A 10,267-nucleotide genomic window follows, 5' to 3' on the forward strand; every position below is an offset into this window, starting at 1 on the left:
TATGACATTTCCAGGGCCAAAAAAACTTCAATCTCATATCTCACTAAACCCAGTCCAAATTTCCTCACCTAGCATTAAAAGCCTTCCACGTTGTAGGCCAAACCTAATTTTCCATCTTTATAGTTTATTTTCCCACTATTCACCTTCATATATGCTCCAATTGTTTTCTACACCTGCCCTATCTGATCTGGTAAATACTGAGGACTCAACAAAAGTCAATTTCCTTCCACATGAGTTTGCTATATTCTCCTTCCCTATGCCATCTCAGTTTATAGGAAAACATCCTATCATTCTATGTAGTTGATCCTCACACAGGAAACTAGAGTATTCATGGAAAAGCCTATAAAATCTAGAAAATAGACAAGAACTAACCACGAATTATAGTGTGACTGAGCTTCAATGTCAAAAGAAGAAGGTAGAGACAAGAAGGATGTCATAAAAGCTTCAGAACTTTTGAAAAAGTTGGAAGCATTATACCTGGGACATTGGATGCTAACAGTCTGAGTTCTTCTGGCTGATTCACTGGCCTCACAGAACTTAGAGTCAAATCAAGGAGATGAATGAGTATGGACTTTACAATGAAAGGTGGTAAAATCGTGCTCCAGTCAAGGTACAAAATGTTTTAGAAGCATAAGGAAATGACAAATTCTAAGAGATGAAGAAAGTTTCACAAAATACCATGCAACAGAGCCCTTAAGGACTTCAACAGGTTATGAGAGAAAGGTGTCCCAGGCAGTAGTAACAGTCTAAAGGAAAGGCAGAGGTGGAAAATTCTAGAAGTGTGAGAGATAGGGAAAAAAAAAACTGATGCACTCTTGGACCCTAAGCTATTACTAATTTGAATGTCTCTCATGATCATTTACATAGTTTTAATGAATTAACCCTTAAGAGCTATTTGAGCTCAGCATTTTACTTCAGTGAATTCTGAAATATGCAGATGATTATCTACAGGATGGACTAGCTGTTATTAGACAGGATTTTCAAAGCTGAGTTGGATCCTGAGCTGCATAATCATTCCTGAATGTGGAGCTACCCCAGAGGCTTCCTCTTCAGCATTCCTGACACAGCATGAATGAACTGCTCACACATCTTAGGATTCCACTGAAGGTGACACACTTCTATACACACACTGCAATCAAGAGAAAATTATACTTTTTAAGGACTAATAACCCCATAACATAAAATATAAAAATGCAAAATCAAACCATGTGTCTGCATTACATAATACAAAGAAGTCTAGAATTAGAAGACACCTTAGAATTAGAAGACACCTAGGTTCTAGAAAAACCTAGATCAACCATGTGACCCAGACTATGTCTGTCAGGTTCTCTCTCGCAGGATCTCAGGATCAAGGCTCATTGATTTTTGTCTCTACCTGTGCTTGGAGGGACACATAAAGTGTTTACTAAGTATTTACTCAGGAGCTGCTGAGTAGCCTCATATAACCGTGAACACAGAAAAAAAGAAGAAAAGTTCAGCAAAGAGAGAACAATGAAGCAAAGAAAGGCAAAGACTAGAGGCAGGGAAAGTTCCAAGTTTTCCAGTCCCCAGTCCCTAGTAAAGTCTGTCTGCACTTGGGTTTCATCAAATCCCTTTCTTTCTTTTTCCTAAAACTAATACAAGTTCATTTCTGTTCCTTGCAACAGAAACTAAAATGAGGCAATAACCAAATCCTCCATAAGGTCAATTGGTTGATTTACTACCGATCTACTTTTCCTATACTTTCTTTTCATATGTATTTCCTTAAAAGCCATACATATGATTTTAGTATGCTATAGAGACAAATACGTGAACAGGGATCTGGGACTGTGCTGAGCATTGTAAAAGGAAAACCTAACATGCTCAGGAAGGAGAAAATAAACAAATATTCAAGGTAAAGCCTTGAATCAAAGATGCTAACTAACAACTGGTAAATTAAATAGCTATCTGATTACCCTCCTACCCAAAGCCAATTTAATTCTGAATAAACCAGATGGGTAGGTCCAATTAAGTCTCCTCTGAGGTATGATTTTAAAAGTCATAACCCAATTAGGGCATTTCATCTGGAATGCTCCCAAGTAACTAGCCACAGCTCTCCCAACCACACACAGATTTGGGTCCTCTCCAGCGGTATCCCTAACCGGGACCCAAATTCCAAAACTGAATAACAAACCATCTTAGGGCCTGGTTTAACTATCCCTAAAGAGCAGTTAGGCATTAACCCTGAGACATAACCAGCACTTTCTGCTGTTAGATGAGGGGAGAAAATAAACAGAACTTTAATATCGTGGAAGTCTGTCCAGGTGTATGTGTCTGTGTGATGGGCCAGGTATCAAGACTTTGCTGAGTCAGATCCAAGCTCCCCAAAGCTGGATCCACACCCATCAGATCTGACGACAGGTAGACCAGTTTAACATGAATAGCAAGTCAAAGTTGACAATCAGAAGTTTGAACCAGCGTAGTAGGTGGCTCTGCAGAATTACATAAACAAAAACAATATTGTAAGATTCTGGAGTTGGAAGGGACATGGAGACTATGCCCAGCCTCATCATTCTACAGAGAAGGAAGCTAAACATCCAGACCAAATTAATCAACCAAGTCCCTAACTGTAGTAACACAAGTGAAATAAAAATCAAAGGAACTGTAAACAGATTATGACAGAAACAAAAAGCATTATTCCTAAAGTTGCCCTAAGGGTTGGCAATTTATTTTTTTAATTATAAAGGAAAAGTTGTATTAGGAAAATCTACAAATACTACTGTTGGGACATTTTTTGAATATTCTTGTTACTTAAGTTTAGCAAAACAGTAAAGATTTCTAACCAAATGGGTTAACATTTTAGTTGAGATATTAGACCAAGCACCTTTAAAAGCCAAAAAAACTGTATGTTGATTTAAAACCTAAATGAAGTTGTATGCTTGCAGCCTTGGCAGACAGGAAGCTTAGGCACTGTGACAAAATTCTAAATGGCAGAGAGCTACTTATTTTCATATAAAAAAAATTCCAGACATTCACATAGGGCGCTAATAAAAGTCACCAGAAATTAGACTTATATGTCAGCTGGGACCAAAATTAAAAGAATAAATGTCTAAATGGTCCAAATATAGACTTGGTTTTCAAAATTGCTGGCAAGGGGCATAGTACAGTGGATTTTGGTCTTCAAGGGCTGCTTTACCACAAGTATTAAGTCAACACATCACTGAGGAAAAAAGAAAACCATAATCTCCGGCAGTACAATCTATCCTTTATCGTGCAGCACAGTATTTTTTAGAAGACCGTTGATAAACTGTGAAGTTAGAACCTGTTGTGTTCCCCAAGAAGTGCTAGTAAAGTTACTCCTAAAATATAAATCCATAAAAAGTATTTTGAAAAATGTTATTAATCAGAAGCAAACATGAAATTGATATCATAACTTAAATTAACACTGATAAGCTGCACATACTATGTATAAAAATCTCCCATCAATCTGAATTGACAATTTTGTAAGTTACAAGAATCCTAAAAGTTATTTCATAGATAAAACTACCTTTTAAAATCTAATTTTGCCACCAACACTGCAAATGGCAAGATGAAGCAATTGACCAGAAGGTGCTGAATATAATCTATGCTTAATGGAGTCAGCTTTCAACCAATTTATAAGTCCTAGTTGTTAGCCATACCTTATTTTGACAGTTTAGTCTATCCGTGACAAACACAAAAGCAAACTAAAATTTCCTAAGAAAGCTCAACTCTGAGGAATTATATTTTCTGTTCTTCCATTCCACATAAAATTAAGAACTAAGGAAACTAATGAACTCATCTACAGAACAGAAACAGACTCGCAGGGATAGTAAACAACCTTATGGTTACCAGGGGAAAGGGAGTGGGAAGGCATAAATTTGGGAGTTTGAGATTTGCAGATGTTAGCCACTATATATAAAAATAGATTTTAAAAAGTTTCTGCTGCACAGCACAGGGAACTATATTCAATATCTTGTAATAACCTTTAATGAAAAAGAATGTGAGTTCATGCAATTTCACATTTACCTTAAACTCTACATTTGGGCTTCCAAATAATTACTTTTTATAATAATCTTAAGTAAAGAAAAAAAAAATTCCTCGCTGACATTTTCCACATGATTTACAGCAAGCTATCTTTAAAAATCATCCTGTTAAGACTGCAAAATTACCCCAACTTGATAGCTTATAGTCCTAAACCAAATAAGGCAGGAATGGCACCTTTCTATCATATACTTGGAAAGAGTCCAGGGTGAAACTTATAAACCGGACTCGAATGCTCTTTTTCCGCTTAAAAACAAGATAAAACTGGTACCTGACAAACTCAGGGTCTTGTTGGGTTCTGGCCTATTCAACACCAGCCGGGCCCGCAGGAGCCTGACCCCGCGGCGGGTGCGGGCGGCCGTGCGTCTCTGGGTGCGCCCCTCGTCGCCGCGCGCCCGCCGCTCCCGACGCTGCCCCGCGCCCCACGCCCCTTCTGGACGCGCGGGCCTGACTGGCCGTTCCCACGCGCCAGGACCCGTTATCTGAGCGGTGGCGGCGGCGGGGCAGGGGGCACCGGGGTGGCCCACGCCGCGGGTCCGACGCTCTCCCGAGCCGGAGGAGGAGTCCCCTCCCCGGCCGCCCCGCCAGGCCCCTCCCTCGGGGGCCCGCGTCGGGCGAGAGCCTCCCTCGGGTCAGATTCGCTCCGGGACGGGATAAGGTGTCAGCGAGGCAGCCAGACGCCTCCCGTCGGCGGGGGCGACGCCAGCCCTGACCTCCTTCCACCCGCCTGTCACCGCCCGCGCCCCTCCTCGGCTCAGGAAAGGGGGTGCTCCCCGCAGGAGGCTGAAGGGGGCGCAGCCGGCGCTCGGCGGAGAGCTAGGGTCGGGGTCACACCTCAACTCGGCAGGGTCGGGGAGGAGGGCTGAGGCGAGGCGAGGAGAGGCGAGGCGAGGAGGGAGCCCGAACTCACCAGACTGAGCAGCTCCCTGCGCCGCGGCCAGGCAGAGGCAGAGGCAGAGCGAGAGGGGGCGCGGGAGGGTCCACCGCCGGCTCATGGAAGGGCCAGGGAGCCGCCGCCGCCGCCGCCGCCGCTGTCCGAGCCTCCCTCCCGTCCTCCCCGGCTCTGGGCGACGGACGGGGCGGCGGGAGGCATGACGGGAAATTCCTGGGCACTGGCGGCCGAGTCCAAATATGAGCATAGGAGACGAGCGAGGGAGGATCGCGGAGCGCGCCCGCCGAGGACGGGGCCCGCTGCCCGGGCCTCGGCGGCGGCCAACTCCCTCCTCCTCCTCCCAATCCTCCTCCGCTGCCGCCCCAAGGCTGCCGGTTGCCGAGCGCGACCGGGAGGTGGAATCCGTCTGCCAGAGGGCATCCCTTTCCAGTTTTGGGGCCCAGCTGCAGAGCCGAGCATCCCACCCACCAGTCTCACCTAAGACCCCTGTAGGGGTAGAAAAGAGAGGAACTACCACGAGGAGACCCGACAGCGAGCCAGGGACCCGCGGGAAGACATTTAAAGGGGTTTGAGAAGACTCTTGCGATGTCCCTGATCAGTTGAGAGCGTTGGGAGTAAGGAGATAAAAAGACCTGGAAAGTGCTGCTCTGAGTGTGGGAAGGTGAGGCTGGAGTGGCGCTGCCAGTTATGCACACACTCAGGTGAGCCAACCTATACTAAACGAACAGGCATTACACATAAAACCACCCTCCTGAGTTCCAGGTGAGTGGGCCCTCTACACCAGGGGCGGGTGGGTGTGTGGGTGTGTGCCAAAATTACAAAGTGGCTCTGCCCACACTTTTATTTGAACACCGTGTATGGAGTTGAGGCAGGCTGAGTGACAATAGTTTTTCACACTAGCTAAAGGCTGATGTTTCTTTAGATCGGTCGTTCTTTTCACCGCCAACCTCTCTTCATCCCCCTTACACTGGTTTTGCATTTATAGTAGCTTGTCTGAAGGGCAAGCTTATTCAAAAGGTGCTACCTGATGACCAAAAATGTCAGTCCCAGATGTTTAACTACAGGCCTAAGCCAATAGTTGCTTGACTTTTCTTTGGCACTGATAACTCCTCCAGACGTCAAGTCCAAATGACCCTTAGCGTTTCCAAGACGACATAATTATGTTAATTACTGTTTTGTTGTTTTACTTGCTCTAATGGAACAGGCCCTGGAGATGTAGGATGTTATGTAATTACTTAGGACCTTTTTAAGATGCTACAGAAATGATTTATTGATGCAAAATACTTAAGGGGCAAAAGTCAAACAGATTTAGAGTGTGAATTATTCTAACATGAACTAAAGTATGGTAATTTGTATATCACACTATTTGTTTGAAAATGCTATATTTGAAAATCAGAAACTTTTATTTCAAAACCAATTCAATTCTGGCAAAGTATTAAGGCCCATATGCCAAAAACCAGTCCATCTGCGAGTGGCTCCCCTTAAATCATCTGTTACTGAGAAAACCACATCCCATGAATTACTCCTGGCAAATGGGCAGATTTCACCCTCATGTACTAGCAGTGATAATGGGACGAAGGGCAGATGACCTAAGTAAACTAACAGTAAGTAAACGGTAGTACAGTAAAGTAGGGATTTAAAAGACACGTGGCATTATTATTCAGTTTAATTACCTGAAGCTGAGTATCTGAAAGGGCATACTTAGGAACCTCTTAAGTATCCCCTCCCTCTCCTCTTTTTTGTATATTTTGTACTACATAAGCATCACTTTTTCTTACTTCCCCCACATGTTGCTTTGCTCATAGTTTAAATATTTGTTTAAAAACAAAAGTAAAATGAGCACTGCCATTTGTAGAATGACATATAGGACCTCCCTAAGTGCAGAGAAAAGCTTGTTTCAAAGGACTGTAGTAATTTTGGCTACACTTAAAATATTTTAGTTGACCTTAATTACCAAAACATAAAATTATAAAGAATGCAATACCACAACTGCATGTTAATACAAGTGACAGATTAATTAATTGTATTAGCTCGGATAACTTTACAGCAATACCAGCAGCTGTTCTAAAGGCTTGAATAAATATGTTAAAGAATGGAGAGAAAAAAAAATTTACTGAGTACATGGTAAGTACCAGACAGTGTGCTAGTTGTTTTATACATGGTATTTCATTTAATTCTTGCAAATATCTTTGAGCTTATTTTTTATCCCTATTTTACAGCTCAGGAGACTGAGGCGTACCTAAGTAAATTATGCTACCAGGAAGAGGTGAGTTAGTACTGGAACTCAAACCTCATTCCACATTCCACATATACTCGTTTTACTGTACTACTCAGTCCCATTTTTCTCTTTTAAAAGAAAGAGGGTATTCAAAAACTGTATTCATTGGGCTCTTGTGGTGTTAAGTAACGGGTGTGCACTCAGGTTACCTCAAGTAATAGGGGCAAAGAATACATGTGGAAATAAGACCAGAGACTTAACTAGCTTGTCAGGTCATCCTTTGTGGGCCTTGGGGTGGGGACCTGTGCCTTTGAGGGGTACCAGGAACATAAAAGCCACTACCCTCTGACCACATTCCTATGAGCTTTGTAGTTTAAATCATATATTTCACAATGTTTTCTCCAATGCCTTTGTCATTATAATCTTAATAACAATCATGTTACCATGTTACTTTAAACAATGTTTGTTTTTAAGACAGAGGACCCAGAGGAGGTAACGGCTTCCTCTGTCCCTATATGCCATCCCTCCCCCAACCCAGTGGTATGCTAGTAAATACTAAACAACCAGATCTGGAGGAGGGAGGCCTGAATTGTAACAAAACCCAATTTATGTGAAGGTCAATATTCTCACCAACCTGAGTCTCTGCGGCAGATCTGGGAAGAGATGCACTCAACAAGAAAGTTTTTCTAACTACACTCAATCCAAACTCCCCAAATCCCGCTTTCCCGAACTGGGAAGTAGAATGTTGTCACTCTTACCCCTGCTGAGAAAAGGTTTTATACTGAGGGGAGCATGCCCCTACGCCTCAAGGTGCTGGAGTGGGAAGAGAGTTGAGGAGAACTCTTCTCAGCAACACGAGGGACACAAAGTCAATGCTGACTGGCTAAGGGAGACACCAGACATTTCCCCCCAGATTCTGAAAAAGGATTTCCACCTCCATAACACCCTTTCAGCCCCCAGTCACCAGTGCACTGAAATGACAAGGACTCTTAAACGAAAGGCTGAATTAAAGTGAGCAGAAAAACCTTCTTTTCATTGTAAAATGGTTTGCATTTCAAATGGTATTTTTAAATTTTACACAGTTGAGGCCATTCCCTTTGTTGATTAATTCTGGAGAGATCTGAAGATTGTAGTTCCATGATTGATGTGCTGCCTGATTCTACCAGCTTTGGCTGTGGATATGCTACAACAAGTAATACAGATTTAACAAGACTTTCGATACTGCAGAGAATTAAATAATCCTCTCTACACCAGCAAAGCTGCTTGGATTTGGCAAGATTGTACCACATAAAGCAGTATATGCAAAATCAACTACACACACAGAATAAAGGGGTGGGAGGAGAGGCATGAGAATACTTTTTAGTTGAGACAGGAAGATTCTGATGGAAGACTTGATTCTACTCTTTCACTTGGTCTCTGTTCCTGAGCACTTATATCGAGAGCATCTCACCTATGGTGTGTGTGTGTGTCCAGTGCTGGAAGGTGTGGGTTTTTTTGCACAACTTAGCTCTAACTGCCAACCAGCACCTTCATGTGTTGTTCATCCAAAGTGGCTCCAGTCTGATCCAGTGGCAGAGAAAACCCTGGCTGTGTTGGGCTTCCTTAGAAATGGAATGTTGCCCTCCAAAACGGTGCTTCAGGAAATTCTGCGGTAGTTTTACCTTTGCCGATAAAGCTTCTGAGACAGTGGGTAAGTTACTTAATTACTCTAAGCTTTGATATTCTTTCTTCTCTGTATAATGGAAAAAAATAAAAGTACCTACCACTCATGATGCTTTGTACTTAGCCCTATGCTAGCAAAATGGTAAATCCTTAATAAATGTCAATCTAGAACTAATACTAGTTACTTTTATTTATTGCTTACTAACTTTCAGTCACCACAAAGTCACTCTTTGCCTTTAAGCCTTATCTGTTATGATTTCCTCCATCTGAAATGACTCATAGTTTCTCTTCACAGCTCAGAGGCCTACATTTGTATTCATAATCAGCTCTTAAGGAAGTCTATTCAGATTTAGTAATCCTTTCAACACATATTTTCTTCAAATTTACTTTTTATATTTATACCCAAGGTTCCTAATAGGAACTATGTTTCAAATATACTTTTAAGTTTTAACTTCCTCGAAGTAATCAGATTAGAAGGCTACACACACGATTATTCAAACTATTTTGCGAAAACCAGTTTTAGAATTGCCATCAAAATACACAATGCATTTTGAAAAATATTTTCAACACAGGAAAATCATCTTTGCATTCATTCATTTGTTCATTAATTCAACAAATATTTATTGAATGCTTACTATATGCTGGATAGACAATAAACAATAAGCCAGTAAAATATTTAGTATGCTACAGTGATAAACTGCTAATAAGAGAAATAGGGCAGGGAAGGTTGCTGAAAGTGTTGAGGAAGTAACATTAAAGACATGAAAAAAGGGGGGAAGCCATGAGGGTATTTGGGAGAGAGAAACAGCAAGTGAAAAGGCCACGCCCCAGGCAGAAGCAGGCCTGCCTTGTAGGAGGACCAACCAGGAGGCCGGATGGGGAGAAGAGAGTGAAAAGGGCCCCTGTAGGGGAAGCATTAGAAGATGTGGCTCCAGAGGCAATCATGTAGCGCCTTATGGGTTATTATAAGGACTTTGGCCTTCATTATGAGTGATGGGAAGCTACTACAGGGTTTCAAGCAGAAGAGCACCATGATCTGACTTACACTTTAACAGAGTAACTTTGGCTATTCTGTTAGGGAGTAAGAAACAGAAGGGGAGACCAGGAGGTCCTTGAAGTAATCCCCGTGAAAGGTAATGGTGATTTCGGAGTAGGGAGGAAGCAGTGGAGGTGGTGAAAAGTGATAAAATTGCAGATCAATTTGGGAGGACGGGTCCACAAGATTTGCTGATAGACCAAATGTAGGGTGTGAAAGAAAGAGAGGTTAAGAATGTCTCTATGCTTTTTTCTTCCTTTTTTTTGGGCTGAGCACCACAGTACTGCCATTTCCTAAGCAAGGGATAACTTACAAGTATGTGGTGGGGCAGTATGTTAGAAGGTCAATTTTGGACATGTTAAATTTGGAATGGCTTTTAGAGGCACAAGATAATGTTCCTCCAGGTCATCTAAAGTACATGTAATGTTCATGAAAATCG

At 42.3% G+C, this 10,267-nt stretch overlaps 1 protein-coding gene and 1 long non-coding RNA gene across 3 annotated transcripts in view; one reads left to right on the forward strand and one right to left on the reverse strand.

Annotated features, from left to right (window-relative positions):
* Window positions 1-4,999, reverse strand: part of MSRB3 (methionine sulfoxide reductase B3) — a 150,908-nt gene extending 145,909 nt beyond the window's left edge. The window contains exon 1 of one of the 2 annotated variants that reach the window (XM_010994208.3): window positions 4,931-4,999. The gene's annotated coding sequence lies outside the window, so the exon portion shown is untranslated. Of the gene's footprint in view, window positions 1-4,291; window positions 4,385-4,930 lie in introns of those variants that run through there. The other variant, XM_064491734.1, reaches the window with a different exon arrangement.
* A 348-nt stretch (window positions 5,000-5,347) lies between these two features.
* LOC105101099 (uncharacterized) lies at window positions 5,348-8,807 on the forward strand. The gene is made up of 3 exons (XR_838258.3): window positions 5,348-5,613; window positions 7,132-7,178; window positions 8,681-8,807. It is a non-coding gene; the product is annotated as an uncharacterized LOC105101099 (long non-coding RNA).
* The last annotated feature ends 1,460 nt before the right edge of the window (window positions 8,808-10,267 follow it).

The sequence above is a fragment of the Camelus dromedarius genome, chromosome 11 (assembly GCF_036321535.1).
Source record: "Camelus dromedarius isolate mCamDro1 chromosome 11, mCamDro1.pat, whole genome shotgun sequence".
NCBI lineage: Eukaryota > Metazoa > Chordata > Mammalia > Artiodactyla > Camelidae > Camelus > Camelus dromedarius.